Consider the following 19,045-nt stretch of genomic DNA (forward strand, 5'->3'; position numbering starts at 1 on the left):
AAATAAAAAAAAAACAATAAAAGTACACATATTTGGTATCGCCGCGTCCGGAACAACCTGACCTATAAAACTGTCCCACTAGTTAACCCCTTCAGTGAACACGGTAAAAAAAAAAAAAAAAAAACCAAGCAAAAAACAATGCTTTATCACCATACCGCCAAACAAAAAGTGGAATAACACGCGATCAAAAAGACGCATATAAATAAAAATGATACCGCTGAAAACGTCATCTCGTCCCGCAAAAAACAAGCCGCCATATAGCTCCATCAGCCGAAAAATAAAAAAGTTATAGCTCTCAGAATAAAGCGATACTAAAAAATATTTTTTTCTATAAAATAGCTTTTATTGTGTATAAGCGCCAAAACATAGAAAAATTATACAAATGTGGTACCGCTGTAAACGTACTGACCCGAAGAGTAAAGCTGCCTCATCAATTTTACCACACGCGGAACAGAATAAAAAAAAAAAAAAAAAACAATTCCTGAATTGTTGGTTTTTGTTTATTCTGCCTCCCAAAAATCGGAATAGAAAGCGATCAAAAAATGTCACGTGCCTGAAAATGGCACCAATAACAACGTCAAGTCATCCCGCAAAAAACGAGCCGTCACATGACTGTCTGCCAAAATTTGGAAAAATTATAGCTCTCAAAATATGGCGATGCAAAAACTAGATTTTACAAAAAATGCGTCTTTTAGTGTGTGACAGCTGTCAGTCATAAAAACCCCATATGATTCTGGCATTGCTGTAATCACACCGACCCGAAGAATAAAGTCGTCTAATCACTTATACCGCACAAGGAACGGCGTCAAAAATAAACTCTTGAGTTAGGATTGGGCTAGGGTTAGGGCTGGGTTTGGGGCTAGGGTTGTGCTGGGGCTAGGGTTGTGCTGGGGCTAGGGTTGTGCTGGGGCTAGGGTTGTGCTGGGGCTAGGGTTGTGCTAGGGTTAGGGCTGGGGTTGGGATTTTTTTCAAAAGTAAGAAAAAAAGATGACGATATGGCGACTAGTGTTGAGAGCAAGTGCTTGCTACTTGAGTTTGCATCGGGTGCTCTGGTATGCATTTAGTATCGTGGGTATTTGAGTGACATGCTCGAGTCTCTGCCCCATATGCTTCGCGGCCAAAAAACTTTACGGGGATTGCCTGCCATGCACGAGCGATCCCCGCATGTTTTTTTTTGGGTGTCTAATAACCGTGAAACATGCGGAGCAGGGACTCGAGCATGTCACTCGAGCACACGCTGTACATGGTGCATACCTGAGTACCCGATGCAAACTCAAGTAGCGAGCACTTGCGCTCAAGAATAATGAAAACTTATTCAATATGATGACCTAATGTAAACAAATAATGTGCCGTACCTCTGGGTTCAAAATGTTCACTATACACCTTAATAAAATCTTTGAGGGGTCTAGTTTCCAAAATGGGGTCACTTGTGGGGGAGCTCCAATGTTTGGGCACACAGGGACTCTCTAAATGCAACATGGTATCCGCTAACAAATTAAATGGAAAATCGGCTCAAATTGTTAGCGGACACCACATTGCGTTTGGAGAGCCCCTCTGTGCCCAAACTTTGGAGCTCCCCCACAAGTGACCCCATTTTGGAAACTAGACCCCCCAAGGCACCTTTCTAGATGCATAGTGAGCACTTGGAACCCCCAGGTGCTTCACAAATTGATTCGTAAAAATGAAAAAGTGAAAAAAAAACACTTTTTCATTTTTATGAATCAATTTGTGAAGCACCTGGGGTTCCAAGTGCTCACTATGAATCTAGATAGGTGCCTTGGGGGGTCTAGTTTCCAAAATGGGGTCACTTGTGGGGGAGCTCCAATGTTTGGGCACACAGGGACTCTCCAAATGCAACATGATATCCGCTAACAAATTGTCGGCTCAAATTGTTAGCGGATATCATGTTGCATTTGGAGAGTCCCTGTGTGCCCAAACATTGGAGCTCCTCCACAAGTGACCCCATTTTGGAAACTAGACCCCCCAAGGCACCTATCTAGATGCATAGTGAGCACTTGGAACCCCTAGGTGCTTCACAAATTAATTCGTAAAAATGAAAAAGTGTTTTTTTTTTCACTTTTTCATTATTACGAATCAATTTGTGAAGCACCTGGGGGTTCCAAGTGCTCACTATGCATCTAGAAAGGTGCCTTGGGGGGTCTAGTTTCCAAAATGGGGTCACTTGTGGGGGAGCTCCAAAGTTTGGGCACAGAGGGGCTCTCCAAACGCAATGTGGCGTCCGCTAACAATTTGAGCCGATTTTCCATTCAATTTGTTAGCGGATACCATGTTGCATTTAGAGAGTCCCTGTGTGCCCAAACATTGGAGCTCCCCCACAAGTGACCCCATTTTGGAAACTAGACCCCCCAAGGCACCTATCTAGATGCATAGTGAGCACTTGGAACCCCTAGGTGCTTCACAAATTAATTCGTAAAAATGAAAAAGTGTTTTTTTTTTCACTTTTTCATTGTTACGAATCAATTTGTGAAGCACCTGGGGGTTCCAAGTGCTCACTATGCATCTAGATAGGTGCCTTGGGGGGTCTAGTTTCCAAAATGGGGTCACTTGTGGGGGAGCTCCAATGTTTGGGCACACAGGGACTCTCTAAATGCAACATGGTGTCCTCTAACAAATTTAACGGAAAATCGGCTCAAATTGTTAGCGACACCATGTTGCGTTTGGAGAGCCGCTGTGTGCCCAAACATTGGAGCTCCCCCACAAGTGACCCCATTTTGGAAACTAGACCCCCCAAGGCACCTATCTAGATGCATTGTGAGCACTTGGAACACTCAGGTGCTTCACAAATTGATTCATAAAAATGAAAAACTGTTTTTTTTTTTCACTTTTTCATTGTTACGAATCAATTTGTGAAGCACCTGGGGGTTCCAAGTGCTCACTATGCATCTAGAAAGGTGCCTTGGGGGGTCTAGTTTCCAAAATGGGGTCACTTGTGGGGGAGCTCCAAAGTTTGGGCACACATGGGCTCTCCAAACACAACATGGCGTCCGCTAATTATTCAAGCAAATTTTACAATCAAAAAGTCAAATAGCGCTCCTTCCCTTCCAAGCCCTGCCGTGCGCCCAAACAGTATTTTTTCCCCAAATATTGGGTATCTGCGTGCCCAGGGGAAATTGCACAACAAATTTTGGGGTCCATTTTTTCTTGTTACCCCTGTGAAAATAAAAAAAATTGGGTCTAAATTAACATTTTTGTGAAAAAAGTTAAATGTTCATTTTTTTCTTCCACATTCAAAAAATTCCTGTGAAGCACCTGAAGGGTTAATAAAGTTCTTGAATGTGGTTTTGAGCACCTTGAGGGGTGCAGTTTTTAGAATGGTGTCACTTTTGGGTATTTTCTGTCATAAAGACCTCTCAAAGTGACTTCAAATGTGATGTGGTCCCTAAAAAAATGGTTTTGTAAATTTTGTTGGAAAAATGAGAAATCGCTGGTCAACTTTTAACCCTTATAGCTCCCTAACAAAAAAAAATTTTGGTTCCAAAATTGTGCTGATGTAAAGTAGACATGTGGGAAATGTTATTTATTAACTCTTTTGTGTGACATATCGCTCTGATTTCAGGGCTTAAAAATTCAAATTTTGAAAATTGCAAAATTTTCAAAATTTTCGCCAAATTTCTGTTTTTTTCACAAATAAACGCAAGTGATATCGAAGAAATTTTTCCACAATCATGAAGTACAATATGTCACGAAAAAACAATCTCAGAATCAGGGGGATCCGTTGAAGCGTTCCAGAGTAATTACCTCATAAAGTGACAGTGGTCAGAATTGTAAAAATTGGCCCGGTCATTAACGTGCAAACCACCCGCGGGGCTTAAGGGGTTAAAGTCACTTCCACACAGTAGTGTTTTCATTAGTATTTTTAAGACAAAACAAGGGGTGGCTCTTAAATAATGAACAGTTATGAATCTTTCAATTACAATGTTTCTTTGTAGGACCCAATCCTTACAAGTACTGACCAAAATACTGGCATTAGAAATTGGGCTAAAAGTACACCTTAGGCTGGGTGCCCACGTAGCGTTTTTCAAGCGTTTATGCTGCGGAATTTCCGCAGCGTAAACGCTTGAGAAACGCTAGCTAATCCGCACCCCATGGTCCCCAAGGGGATTCCGCATGTTCTATGCACATGCTGCGGATTTTTCCGCAGCGTTTATGCTGCGTACAAAAATCCGCAGCATGTCATTTAATTTTGCGGAAGCGCAGCGGAATGGCCGCCATTGACTTGCATTGAGACGCATAGAATGCGCGTCTGTACATTTGACAAGCGGATTCTATATGCGTTTCAATGTACGGATGGTACCCAAGTCTGGAGGAGAGAAGACTCTCATCAAGGACCTGGGTACCATTGTACCTGTAAAAAAAAGAATAAAATAATAATTAAAGTTTATACTCACCTTTCCGAAGGCTTCTCTGCATGCTGGCATCGCTGAAGGACCTTCGGTGACGTCACAGTCATGTGACCGCAGGCCCTTCACCGCTCTGTCTCGCGATATGCCGGCAGCCGGGAACCAGACAGGAACGAGCGCTGCAGCCACGCCGGAGCATCGGGGGTGAGTATAGCTTTATTTTATTTTATTTTTACGGTTCACACTGTATAAATCCATGCTGTTTGCATGGATTTATATAGTGTGACCTAGTTGTCAAGCACTTTCCAAGTGATGCTATCGCCTGGAAAGCGCTTGTCAATCTGCATGCGGAAACGCATGTGAATCCGCACGTATTCTGCAGGAAAAACGCATGCACAATCTGCATGCGTTTTTTCTGCTAGGGAGATGCAGAAATGCTGCAGAAATTTTCTGCTTCATTTCTGCATCGTGGGCACATAGCCTAAGGGTTCGTGCACACAATCGTATTTTCAGTCCGAGTGCGATCTATTAAAAACCGGATCGCACTCGGACAATGTTATTCAATGGGGCAGTGCAGATGACAGATTTTTTTTCACTGACCGAATCTAAGTATGAAAAAAAAAAGCCAACAAAAAAAACACAGCATGCGTGATTTTCCTCCATAAATCAGATGAGACTCACTCATTCAAGTCTATGGGTGTTCAAAAAAAATAGGATACCATAGTACAGCAACTGATTTTTAGGGATACATTGCAATTCTGTGACATAGGAAAGTGTAACATAGGCCAAATGTTTTAAATCTCACATGTGAACACTTTATGTGCAATACCTCTGGAATATTTCAACATATTCCAGTGCTTTTGAGACTGTTTTTAGTGACAGATTATATTATAGGATAATGATACATTTAGGTTGATGTATTTTGTGTTTATTTAAATATCAGAAATTCGAGAAATAATTCTAAAAATGAGCAATTTTCAAACTCTGAATGATTATCCATTTAATCCAGGTAGTCATACAACACAAAATCGTTAATAAATAACATTTACCTCATGTCTGCCTTATATCTGCATCATCTCTAAAATGTTCTTATATTTTGTTAGGATGTTTGTTAGAAGCTTTAGGCCACATTGAGTATTTGGTGAGTTTTTTACCTCAGTATTTGTAAGCCAAAACCAGGAGTTGGTGATAAATACAGAAGTGGTGACGTGTTTCTATTATACTTTTCCTCTGATTGTTCCACTTCTGGTTTTGACTTACAAATACTGAGGTACAAAAATCACAAGATGCTCAACATGTGCACTGAGCTTTTGCTGAGTTTTTGACACTGCATAATTTCTGCATCTGTTATTTAAATTACGTTAGTTGTGGTTTTTCATTGCGTTTTCGTGTGCATTTTTTTACGTATTTTTGTCGTGTTTTTGACATTGTGTTTTTTGCCTCTTGTTGGTTTGTCATTCTTTAAATAAAGCTGCTTTGCTTTTGATAGTTCCTAGTATTTGGCTTGGACAAAACTTTATTGATACACTTAGGTGAAGGATTACACGCGTTTTTGATGTATTTCTGCCACGGAAACCCAAGTGCGTTTTTTACCTGCGGATTTTCCGCATCTCATGCAAGTCTATGGGGAAAACCCACGCATGAGACACTGACATGTCGCAGAAGTGAAACACGCACTGCAGGTCAGTTTACACCGAGTAGAAAAAGCACAGCAAGCATGAGATTTCTATAAATCGCATCCACTTTCCTGGAATTGTAACATGATGCTTTTTGACAGAGCAAAAATATTTAGTGTCAAAAACGCACCAACAGCTCATCTTGGGAACGTTGCCTTAAAATTGTAGCAGTAATTTTTCATTTTTTCAAGGAAATGTACAAAACTTAATTTTTTAGAGGAACCTGTTCAGTTTTGAAGTGACTTTTGGGGACTTATAGGCTATGCTCAGGATTTTTTCCTGAGCGTTTCTGCATCTCCCTGGCAGAAAAAAAAGCATGCGGATTGTTCATGCTTCTTTCCTGCCAGCGACATGCGGAAGTGAAGCGTTCTTCATTTGCATTTCCGCATGCGGGTTGACAAGCGCTTTTACAAGCGATTTTAGCATCACTTGAAAAGTGCTTATCAATTTGGTCACACTATATAAATCCATGCAAACAGCGTGAATGTCAAAAAATAAAAAAGAAATCTATACTTACCTTCCGATGGCCCCCGGTGTCTTGTTTCCCTCTGTCCCGGCTGCGCTACACTGAAGGAGCGCACCGCGGACCACCAGAAGGTAAGTATATATTTATTTTTTATTTTATTCTTTTTTTTTTTACAGTTTTCTATGGTACCCGGGTCTGGAGGAGAGTCTCCTGTCCTCCACACCTGGGTACCATCCGCACATTAGAACGCATGGACTGCGCATCGACATATGCAGTGATGCGTAATCCATGCGATCTAATGCAAGTCAATGGCGGCGAAAACGCAGTACTTCCGCAAAATAATTGGTAGTGCTGCGTTTTTTTCCGCAATGATAATCCGCAGCGGAAATTTCCGCAGCATGTGCACAGCACATGCGGATTATCATTGGGGAACATGGCAGGCCTTCTACCATGCGTTTTTTAAGTGTTTCTGCAGCGTTTTTGCCGCTGCGGAAACGCTTAAAAAACGTATCGTGGGCACACAGCCTTATAGTGGAAAAGCCCCACTTCTATTTGACGCCGCGTAAACCACCTGCGGCGCGGGTGTAAGAGCCGCAGCATGTCAATTTCCTCAATAGAATATATTGGATGCGGTAACTCCGCAGGTGTTCAATGAACACATGCAGATTTACCTGCGTGATCGAACACAGTGAAAATATGCTGTGTCCAAAACGTTGCTATAGCCTGATCATGGGCACATAGCCTTAGTGGTCACTAAGGGGTCACTAAGGCCCTTCGGGCCTGTTTCACACAAACCTAATCTAGGCAATATTATTTGTGATACTGCATCCAAATCTTTAGTATTGCTTTAGTATTAGGCATAGATGAGGCTGTCAATTTTGTGTAAAAATAAACCATGGCTGTCTGTATACTTCCCTCCCTGCCTGGTAGACAAAGAATGAAGAACATGAGACAGCGATTTTTAAAAAATTGATTCCGCACAGATAAAATACTAACAACATGCAGATGCAATACAGATGAAATATCACTCCCCATTGGACTTCAACACCATTTTCCATCTACAAATATGGATGAAAGTAGTGCATGTTGTATTTTCAAAATACACATTTTTATTGTTAGTTTGTGTCATAAGTGCAAAAGTAAAAACTTTCCAAACTGTTTTCACAAAAAATGTCCTATTATTTTGCTGCTGTAAAGTCTGAGCAACTCTTTAGATAGCTGGATAAACTGCTGCATCTGACATGAATTTGACAGCATACAACTCTTAACTGCTCTCCATCCTGGACTGATGTTATTTTCTTCCTCCCATGGAACAAGACTGAACACAATAGAGCAAGGTGTGTTCGATCATAACTTAAAGAAGGTCCAAAACAGGAAGAGAGAGAAAGCAACAATACTATGAGCCAAGTTTGAAACTAGAAGCTGTTTACAAACTACATATCAAGGGACGTGAAAATGAAAGAAATCAAGATTGCTGCATGAAGCTCAATAACTTCTAGTGACCGATGGGACTCCTTGTGGTGGGGCCCTATGCTTATAAGATTGAAAAAGATACCTCCAAACAGATCAGCCTACTATCCTCAGATGTTGAACCAGAGGAAGACAAGGCCCGATATGAATTAAAAGCCAGTTTTCCCTAAATTGTGTGTGTGTGTGTGTGTGTGTGTGTGTGTGGGTGGGGACGGACGGACACAGAAAATGTATAAAATCATTTCAGGTTCCACATATGGTCATTAGAATAAATCTCTAGATATCACCTTTAAAATTTTACATTTTGGACATTCAGGCCCAAAGAGAATTTAACATGGCAACTTCCTCAGGCAGAGTTTCAGGTTATCCCTTTTACAGTAAAGAATAATTATGGTGTCAAAATTTTCTTTCCTCCAGACACAGGGTGTATAAATAGTAAGACACTTCTTTATATTGGCAAGAGCCAATATATTTCATCCACTGTATAAGTGAGGTCTGCAAAAATGCTGGTGCTAACAGTGTAAAGAACCTTTTATTTGGGCCAATGAATGGCAGACAAATATTCATACAAATGTTTGTTGCCAACCATAAATCCACATGAACATGTACACCAATCAAAAGACAAAATAAGCAAACATTGGCGACAAATTATTCAAATTCATCAGAACTTACAAATGACAAAAGAAATGTTCTCTGGTCTCTGAAAAGAGTACATTTCTTGCTGTGGCACACAGCTGCTGAAAGGTGCGCCACATTTATTAAGACGCACACATCTCTTAATATATTTGGCACATCTTATTCCAGTGCATGGTTTATCTAGACTGGTGTACAAAACTACAGTCTTTCTGAAGTGGGGCCATAGAATCAAGGTTCACATGATATAATAAGTGATCCATTCGTTTTTTTGGAAACCCTGGGATGTCTTCAAATACTTGGGGCATGTGCACATGTTAAGCATTTGAAGTAGACATTTCAACGCCAAAATCGTGTCTCTTGGCAGGAAAAACTCTGTGCAAAATAAGTATGTTTTTGAAGCGTTTTTTTCCCCATACATTTGAATAGGTGAAAAATGCTGCAAAACCACTGAAATAATTGACATTCGGTAGATTTGAAACTGCTTCAAATTTGCAAGAAAAAAAAAAGGAAAAAATAAGTACCATGTGCATAAGATTTTAGAAATATTATTCCTTTTGCTAGTAAAGTAAAACACTGCATTTTTTTGTGGGAAAAATGCAATGTGTGAACAAGCCTTTAGTCATTTTTAAAGGATATTTGATTTATAATAATTAGTGATTAACAATTATCAGAGAAAATACACATAGATCTAATACCAAGAAAAATCATCACAACCCTTAAGTTATGAAAGCAACAATATTTTCCAATATTCCACTTACAGAATGTTTTATGCCTGCCACAATTCTGCTACTCAATCCAAGATTATTCCAACAGCATGAAAAAATACAAACTGGGTGAAATCTGATGACTCAACAGAAGAACAATTAGGCATGCTGGCAATGTGATTTATTAAAATATACAATAACTATCAGGTTCCAGCTTAAAGAGTTAATAACCAGTAAACTGCAAGCCACTTTGCAATTTACATGTTATTAAAAATTTAATCCTATTACTTACTGCTTGTTGCCTAGGTAACTTGCCACCGCTGCACTCTATCTGAGAAGGCTGGTCCTCTCGGCAAGGAGTGCAGTGCTTACGCGCTCCTTTGTATAGAGCCTGATAGTGCTGTTCTGAAGCTCGCCGGATTGATGGATCCGTTCATCTTCTGTGTCCCCCTGCTCTTCTACCATGCTGCCTCTGCTTGCACCACCCGACAGCTCACAGTTCGGCTAGCGGCATGACAATGCTGCTGGGCCGAATTGTCAATCATGCCTTTTGAAGATAGATAATGAGAAAACCCCTTTAATATTTCAAAGGTTATCATATCTTATTTGATGTTAAAGACCTTATTCCATGTTTCAGACAAATCTATCACTAGTTTTGATTGATCTACACTCTAGATGTTTCAGTGAACATGCATGGATGAATCGTTGCATAATAATATGACTGTCAATGATGTCATAAAACCACAGTGATTCTGCTGACTAGACGCTGTGCACACATTTAGAATTTAATTTAATAGACATCAACATATTCCCTAGAATGTTGGTTTCTACTTTGAGAAAATTTTCCAACCTAGCGTGACAATCCCAATTTTAACCATATATAATATTGTAACACGGGCAAATTCTACTGTAACGCATAATGACAAATTCAAGGGTACCCCTTACTGAGGCTTACTGGCCCCATAATACAGCAAGCCAACATCCATGATATGTTTTTATCAGTGGAAGCTAGCTTGCAGTTTACAACCATTCTATTCATGCTGTGATAGAAATCAGTTTGTGCTTGTTAGCTTGTGCTTTTACAACACAGTCAAACTGAACAAGCAGAAATTTCAGAAGAAAGCAAAAAGAACTAGCAGCCAGAGATTCTTATCAGTCAGAATGTGGATTTCTACCTACCTTTCTGACAACACAGACAAAAGTAATGATACAATATTTTAAGTTACCATGATTGGTAGTTTGGAAAGTTTGAGTGCTGTTGTTACTGTGCTTTTAACAGCGGCATGATCAATCAAATTCAAGAAAAGCTTTTATAATTTATTAATAATCTTCTGCTGCACATTGGATAATTATAGTTATGGTCACTTGAAAACTATCAACTGGTGAAAGTTTGCTTCTCTCTGATAAAGATATGGAAATCATGCGTAGTTACAGTTCCTGGTCCTGTGCTGACTGCTGGCACATGTAGTAAGTGAGCACCGGCTGGCTCATATTTGGGAAGAAATTGTGGCTGGCACTTTCTTAAGGATTCTGTAGTTGACTTTATCTGTTATATACCATAGTAAGTCACTGTCCCTGGCTCGGTTATGGGGGTCACTGTTACTTTTGGTGATATGGGGGACATGCTTTGAAGGCAATCTGGCTCCCTCCCATATATATTTTTTTTATTAAATGTGTATGTGCATGTAATATAGTGTGAGTGTATTAATATACTCACCTACTGCTGCTCTCTCCAGTGTCCAGCACCGTTCTTCTCCTTTTCTCATTGATGTCACTCCTCTGTGTACTCCTCCGGGTCACACTGCGCTTTTCGTGATCCGGAAATTACTTTTACAATGTAAACCTATGTAGTGTGAGAACTAGGCTATGTAGTGTGAGAACGTAAGTTTTCATTGTGAAAGAGACTTCCGGCTCACACATAGAGCTTAGACTGAGCCATCTAGTCGCAATTGCGCTGACTTCACTCAGAAGAGAAGAATGGCGCTGGACACCGGAGAGAGTAGCGGTAGGTGAATATATTAGCGCACTTTAAGGTTGTTGTAGAATTGATCTGCAGCAGCTTAGGTACAGGGCTGAATAAAGGCATATTCAAACACGGCAGATTTCTTGCAACAATTCTGAATTTTTTACTTTAAAGCGAACCTGTCAGCAGGATTGTGCTCGGTAAGCTACATACACTGTCAGGTGTGCGACATTACGCTGTTTATATGACACCTTGGTTGATGAAATCCGTTCTGTGATTCTTGTGTAATCTTTACTTTCAGTTTGGAGATAATGATATGCTCGCGCTTCGTGGTGGGCTCTATCTGGTGCTCTGCTTACATATTCATCTGTATGCTCTTATGACCGCTCACTGTGCCTTCCCTGACCTGCTTCCTATTTTACCTAGTCCCGCACTACTAGATGCACTCTGTAAAATAGGAGGCAGGTCAGTGAAGGCACAGTGAGCTGTCATAAGAGCAATAGAAACTCCATTGTGCTCTGCGCAATAGAAACCTGCGGCGCAGAGCACAGGCAGACGGGGCCGGGATGAAGCAAAGCGTGCTCTATGTGAGCGGCGCTTTGAGCATGCCCGGGAAGTCAGGGAGCACAGTGCAGTCAAAGGGCCCTGTGACGTGATGGGGAGGGGGCCATACAGGTACGTATCAGGGAAATATAGGGGTTTTACAAGGTATTTAACTTAATTTTTTGAACAAGTGACAGGTCCTCTTTAAGCAACATAACAGACAAATTTATTATTATATTGATTTAGGAGACAATTTATAAGGTAAATTGAGGTTATTTTAATACTCTTGTTATGCACTGTGGCCAATGATAAGGCCTAGTTTTTAAGAAAAACTATCTTATTTTTGTGCAGTTTTTAATAGCATGCTTGGGACTAAAACACTGTGGCCAGTGTAACTGTGAAGTCTATATTACCAGTCGCTGACTCGTTTTTGGTCAAATGATTGTACTTGTTGTTCGCTATGTATACCCCTTTTAAACATGTAAAGCGCCATGAAATTAATGGCGCTATAATAATAAAACACTCCATACAATGCATGCCATTTTTTTTTCAAACATCTTTGGGGATAGTGTTTTTTTACTGGTGTTTTCCCCCATACACTTACAAAAAAACACCAAAAACACTGGAAAAAAAATAGTGTAAAAAAGCCGTTAGATTTTTTTGTTTGATTATTGTGTTGGTGCTGTTATTACATTTGTTATATTTTACATTTTAAACTTGGCGAAAAGTATAATGCAGTCACCTTTTTCGCTTGCTCTATTGCACTATTCCATAAAACCCATACAAGTTATGTTTTTTTATATGTACAAATGTAGACACAAAGATGACCTCTTGTACTTAGATGGGTGAAAGTGTTTACATCTTCCAACATTCCATGATCTGCTTCCTCCCCTCCCTCACTGTGTCAGTAATGACCAGTAATATGTATAAAGGAGGCTCGCTGGATCAGCTCAATAGCTAAACCAGCCTTCTTTCCCTTCTCAGCAGATTCAAAAACAGAGAAAAGGGATGGCTTAGCTGTTTAAATCAGCCAGGCAGCCCCATTTACACACATCTAGATCATGTCCATGTAAAGAGAGCAGAAAAGTGTAATGATGAGCTGCTAGGACCCAAGACAAGCAGTGAAATAAATAGGGGAGCTTTCACAAATAAAACTACATTTAGAAATTCTATTAATTTCAGTTTGAAACATATCCAAATTACGTTTTATTTGACTGTACAAACCTTAAAGGGGTTGTCCACTACTAGGACAACCCCTTCTTGATCTAAATGTTTGGCCATGATAAAATAAAAAAGCTTATACTCACCCCCCGTGCTGGCGCCGTTCCCGCAGTGTTGGCACTCGCGGTCCCGGGGCTCTCGTGCGGTTGTTGTGACACCTGACCCCAGGGCCCAATCAGCGCCGGCATCACTGTCTCCAACTTCTGACAAATCGAACATGAAGAGGAAGTCCGGGACTGTGGCTGCTCTCTCACTTCCTCTTCATGTTCAATTCAACAGGAGACGGGGTCAGGGACGCCAGTGGTGTCTGGGCGCCAGGGTCACGTGTCACAACACCAGCACGGGAGCTCCGGGGAGAGCGAGTGCCGAAACCACAGGAACAGCGCCAGCCCGCTTGCTGGAGCGCCTCATTCTCCCTGGCTCCTCGGCGTCAGCGGTCAGAGGATTATAGCGGGTGACATCTCCGGACAGGTGAGTATATGGCTTTTTTATTTTATTCTTATTTTTACACAGGGAGACTACTACTGCCCTCATCATTGTCCCTGCTGGTGCTGATCGCAGCGTCGGCAGGGAACCATGATGAGGGTAGTGTTCAGCACCCGATGCTTGGGAACAGCGCTAACTGTAGCGCTGATTCCCAGGCGCTGGTCCGTGTGATTCAGATGCGGCACACGGTTGCCACAAGTGTGACACACACGGACACGGATATCTCCAGTACCGGAAATATACGGACGTGTGAAACCGGCCTAATACATGCTGCCTGATCCATAGGCAGCATGTATCAGACACTGGCTGCATGATTACAGCCATGTATGTGCTGGATACTAGTTGAAAAGCCGGTTCCTGGCGGTTTTCCCTGGCCTGACTGACAGATTTCTTTCTATACATGTACACAGGGACAGAGACCCATCAACCAAGGGGAGCAGTCGGGGAGAAGCCACCAAGGAAACGCCTTTTTAGACTAGTCACCTGTGTGGCTTGGTCCCAGGTTGGCTATTAAAGTACGGTATGTTATTTTCTGAAATGCTTCAGCGATTCCAAATCATACTGAAATCATACAGCCAGCATCTTATAGATGCTGCCAGTGACCGGTTATCAGGTTCCCTTTAAATCCAAAAGTAGAAAACATGTCCTTCTCCTCTCCTTTGGATTCAGTTATTTTCAAAGATAAAACCATGGACAATAAAAATTAAGATTCAAGTCTAACATCCCCTTTTTTTTATTTTTGGCTATATTCTTCTGAAAAGTTTCATTAACAAATTAATAAAAAATATGCATACAACTGCAGAAATTCGTAAAATAATCTGTAGTTTAATATGCAGTACCAGATTGACACTTTCTGAATCAATATAGACAATTTACTACTCCAAATCTATTGATCATTTCAAAAAATAAAAACCTTTCAGAGGGGAAAAGAGAAAAATAGGGGCTGTCTCTCCTAAAAAAAAAAAGGCCTGGAGAAATGTTTACCATTAGAAACAAGAACAATTAGAAATTATTTCTACACCTATGGTAAGGCCAGTTTCACACCTTACAGTTTGAGTACGGACTATGAAGTACAGACTGGCTGTGGAGCTGCAAATTCAACAAGCATATTTGATGCAGTCGAGTTCTGTTTAAGAGACCAGGGGGCAGTCCGGACATAGTGGTCCATGTACCGATCGAGAATGTTGAAACTGGCCTAAAGAGGAACTATATAGATAAAATGTCCTAAAAGACTAATAATAATAATAATAATATTCTTTGAGTTACGTAAAGGATATATTGATATGATGCCTCTTTAGTCATTCTATATGCATAATTAATATTTTATATGCCGAGCACTATCACTACTGCTACATAAGGCTACTTTTGCAGAATTTTGTATCATGCAAGCTAAAACCATGTGTGTTTTATCAAAAGGAGCGTGACTGTGACAAGCAGAAGAACGTACACGGCATATCATTTCCATCAATGCTATCTATACACAGCCTATTATTTCCAACAATAACTCAGAATACTTAATAAATGGAATTTTATAGAAAAGTCATATTTTATTGCAAACCTTGTCCATATTGTGAACTATAAGCATCTTCCCCTACTCTAAAAATTAAAAAAAAAAAAAAGGAAGATACAGCATAATATAACACCTTATCTGGTAATCTCCGGAATTCTTCCCTCTGTACATTTTATCCTTGAAATGGCCCTTCTGCATGAGGAGAATAATTAAACAGGTCTTTATTGTACTGAAGAAAAAAAGCATAGCCTTCTGCAGCGTCGATGTGCGCCTTTAATATGACTGCATCGTATAAGACTGAATGAATAAGTATTAGCACCCCAGGACAGACTGGCTGTAGTGGAGCCTTTGTTACAGGGAGTCTGAGGAGACAAGTGAGACATAAAGGGATAAATTAATTACCGGCAGATAAAGGAAGATGGGGAATGCTAAGTAGAAGACTTGTCTGAGCTAAGTTCAAGGCTTAGAGACGTCCTCATGTGGTTTGGGATAAATCACTTTTAATAAAATCTTGAAATATCTGGCCCTTTCTTAATTATAATATGAGATTTGAGTGTCTTTGGAGGACAGGAGTCTCACGCTACACATGTATGGAGCAGACAGCACACAAACAACTACCAGGAAGGCTGATCACCATTCTAATAGGCTGAGATCAGAGGCTCGTGCTCTAAACATGACGTCAGAGCGATCAGTGACATCACAATAGCACTCTAAGACGCAGAGAAGCGGCTGATGTCATAGGACTCTTTCAGCTCATGTAATAAGCAGCCGATCGATACACTTCCAGACATGGTGACCTTTCTGCATACAAAAGCCTCCCCCCAGTGTAAGTACTTACCTGCAGGTGGGTCCCCATAGGAATTCTCTGGCTGAACTACAGAAGTTGAGGTGTTATTGAATGGCCCTCCCACTGCCCGGCAGATAAGCAGCTCTCTCCCGTCCTCTCCTGCCGTTCTCTTTTAGGGGGACTCCTCTCCCCCATCCACCGCTGTGTGTGTCTGTGGGGAGGGGTATAATAACCTAGACAGTATCCCCTTTCACCGCAGCTCCGCCCAGTCGATGATCTGATATTGGCCAGTGAGGGGAGGCGATACGAGGGGGATACAAATAGAACACAAGGAGGAGGGGAACAAGTCCGGAGCTGCTACCGGAAATTGAATTCACGCTCATAAATATACCACAGGAAGTATGTAATAACACATACAGTCGGGCTTCGCCTCGCCACCTCCCATCCACTATGAGGGAAGGCGGGAAATCCACTGTGTTGGCTCCGCCCCCCGCTCCCTCCCCGGTTGGGACAGTTCTGTCAGGCGTTCTAGAAGGCGCGTGCACGGCCAGGTTGTCCCATTGTTGTGAGGAGAACGTAGGTGCGCGCCAAAAGCTGGCACTGGCTGCAGCCCCTGACACATTGCCTCCGACACACCGCTCCTCAAACGGCCCCTGATACACGGCCTCCCGACACACGGCTCCTCACAGAGGGCCCCTGACACACGGCTCCTCACAGAGGGCCCCTGACACACGGCTCCTCACAGAGGGCCCCTGACACACGGCCTCCGACACACCGCTCCTCAAACGGCCCCTGACACACGGCTCCTCACAGAGGGCCCCTGACACACGGCTCCTGACACATTGCCTCCGACACACGGCTCCTCACAGAGGGCCCCTGACACACGGCTCCTCACAGAGGGCCCCTGACACATGGCTCCTGACACATTGCCTCCGACACACGGCTCCTCACAGAGGGGACCCTGACGCACGGCTCCTCACAGAGGGCCCCTGAAACACTGCCCCTGACACACGGCCTCCGACACACCGCTCCTCAAACGGCCCCTGACACACGGCTCCTCACAGAGGGCCCCTGACACACGGCTCCTCACAGACGGCCCCTGACACACGGCTCCTCACAGAGGGCCCCTGACACACGGCTCCTGACACATTGCCTCCGACACACGGCTCCTGACACATTGCCTCTGACACACGGCTCCTCACAGAGGGCCCCTGACACACGGCTACTCACAGAGGGCCCCTGACACATTGCCTCCGACGCACGGCTCCTCACAGAGGGACCCTGACACACTGCTCCTCACAGAGGGCCCCTGACACACGGCCTCCGACACACCGCTCCTCAAACGGCTCCTCAGAGGGCCCCTGACACACGGCTCCTCACAGAGGGCCCCTGACACAAGACTGCATCTGTACTTGCGTAATTGGCGCATTCTAATGTGCGGATGGTATCCGGGTGTAGAGGAGAGGAGAGTCTCATCCACACCCAGGTACCATTAAAAAAAAACTGTAAAAAGAGAATAAAATAAATATATACTTACCTTCCGGCGGCCCGCGCTGCACTCCTCCTCGCTTCCCGGCAGTTCGCGATGGGATGAAGGACCTGCGCTGACGTCAGAGTCATGTGACGGGTCACGCGACGCTGACGTCGGCAGGTCCTTCACGCTGCCTGCAGCCGGGACGGTGACGCAAGACAGCGCGGGCCATCGGAGGGTAAGTATACATTTATTTTTTGACATTCTCTCGGGTCACACTATATAAATCCATGCCGTTTGCATGGATTTATATAGTGTGACCAAGTTGATAAGCACTTTCCTAGTGATGCTAAAATCGCTTGGAAAGCGCTTGACAACCCGCATGCAGAAATGCATGTGAAGAACGCTTCACTTCCGCTTGTCCCTGGCAGGAAAAACGCATGTACAATCCGCATGTACAATCCGCATGCGTTTTTTCTGCCAGGGAGATGCAGAAACGCTCAGGAAAAATCTGGAGCATTTCTGCATCGTGGGCACATAGCCTTATGGTTCTTTTTTCTTGTGAGGAAATCTTTCCATAGCAGTGTAACTATAATGAATGCAAAGGGAAGAAGTCCCACTTGGCCCGTGGGAGTTCTGTCATGCATATTAGCCTACGGCCCCATTATCAGTATTTGGTCAGTATTTTTTCTCAGGAGTGGGAGCCAAAACCAGGTGAGGAACAATCAGAGAAGAGGTATAATAGAAACAAGTCACCAATTCTGCATTTATCACCCACTCCTGGTTTTGGCTCCCTCTCCTGAGAAAAAATACTGACTGAATACTGACCAAATACTGATAGTGGGGCTGTGGCCTAAGTATTTATATAGGCAAAATTATTTTTACGTCCTGCATAGAAGCTTAATGGCCCATGCATTTTACAGCTCAAGCACAGTGACTGGGATTTATATCTATCTCATGCACACTGTGCTTTTTTTTTTTTCTTTTTTCACTGCCATAGTGGTGCGTTTTTGAAACAACCTCAATTTCGCTACATTTTGTGTGAACGTACTAAGGGTATGTGCACACGATGCAGAAATGCTCAGGATTTTTTCCTGAGCGTTTCTGCATCTCTCTGGCAGGAAAAAACGCATGCGGATTGTACATGCGGTTTCCTGCCAGGGACATGCGGAAATGAAGCGGTCTTCACTTTCATTTCCGCATGCGGGTTGACAAGCGCTTTCCAAGCAATTTTAGCATCACTTTGAAAGTGCTTGTCAACTTCACACTATATAAATCCATGCAACCGGCATGGATTTATATAGTGTGTGAATGTCAAAAAATAAATATATACTTTACCCTCTGATGGCCCCCGGTGTCCTGCTTCGCTCGGTCCCGGCTGCCGGCAGTGAAGACTTTAGGACCTTCCGACGTCAGCGTCACGTGACCCGTCACATGACTCTGACGTCAGCGAAGGTCCTTCATTCAACCGCAAAGTGCGGGGAATCAAGCAGGAGCGCTGCGCGGGCCGTCAGAAGGTGAGAATATATATATTTTTTATTTTATTCTTTTTTTTTTAATGGTACCTGGGTCTGGATGAGAGTCCTCTCATCCACACCCGGGTACCATCCACACATTAGACCGCATGAAAAGCGCATCAACATATACAGTGATGCGGATTCCATGCGGTCTAATGCAAGTCAATGGCGGCAAAAGAGCAGCGTTTCCGCAAAATTAATTGACATGCTGCATCATGGGCACAGCACATGCGG

At 42.7% G+C, this 19,045-nt stretch overlaps 1 protein-coding gene across 2 annotated transcripts in view; it reads right to left on the bottom strand.

Moving 5' to 3' along the window:
- The window catches only part of KIAA1958 (KIAA1958 ortholog), a 127,477-nt gene extending 111,192 nt beyond the window's left edge, over positions 1-16,285 (bottom strand). The window contains exon 1 of one of the 2 annotated variants that reach the window (XM_073663422.1): positions 15,875-16,285. The gene's annotated coding sequence lies outside the window, so the exon portion shown is untranslated. The remainder of the gene's footprint in view (positions 1-15,874) is intronic. The other variant, XM_073663370.1, reaches the window with a different exon arrangement.
- Positions 16,286-19,045: the final 2,760 nt, after the last annotated feature.

The sequence above is a fragment of the Phyllobates terribilis genome, unplaced genomic scaffold (genome assembly GCF_046119375.1).
Source record: "Phyllobates terribilis strain yellow unplaced genomic scaffold, ASM4611937v1 Scaffold_1__5_contigs__length_1240528914, whole genome shotgun sequence".
NCBI lineage: Eukaryota > Metazoa > Chordata > Amphibia > Anura > Dendrobatidae > Phyllobates > Phyllobates terribilis.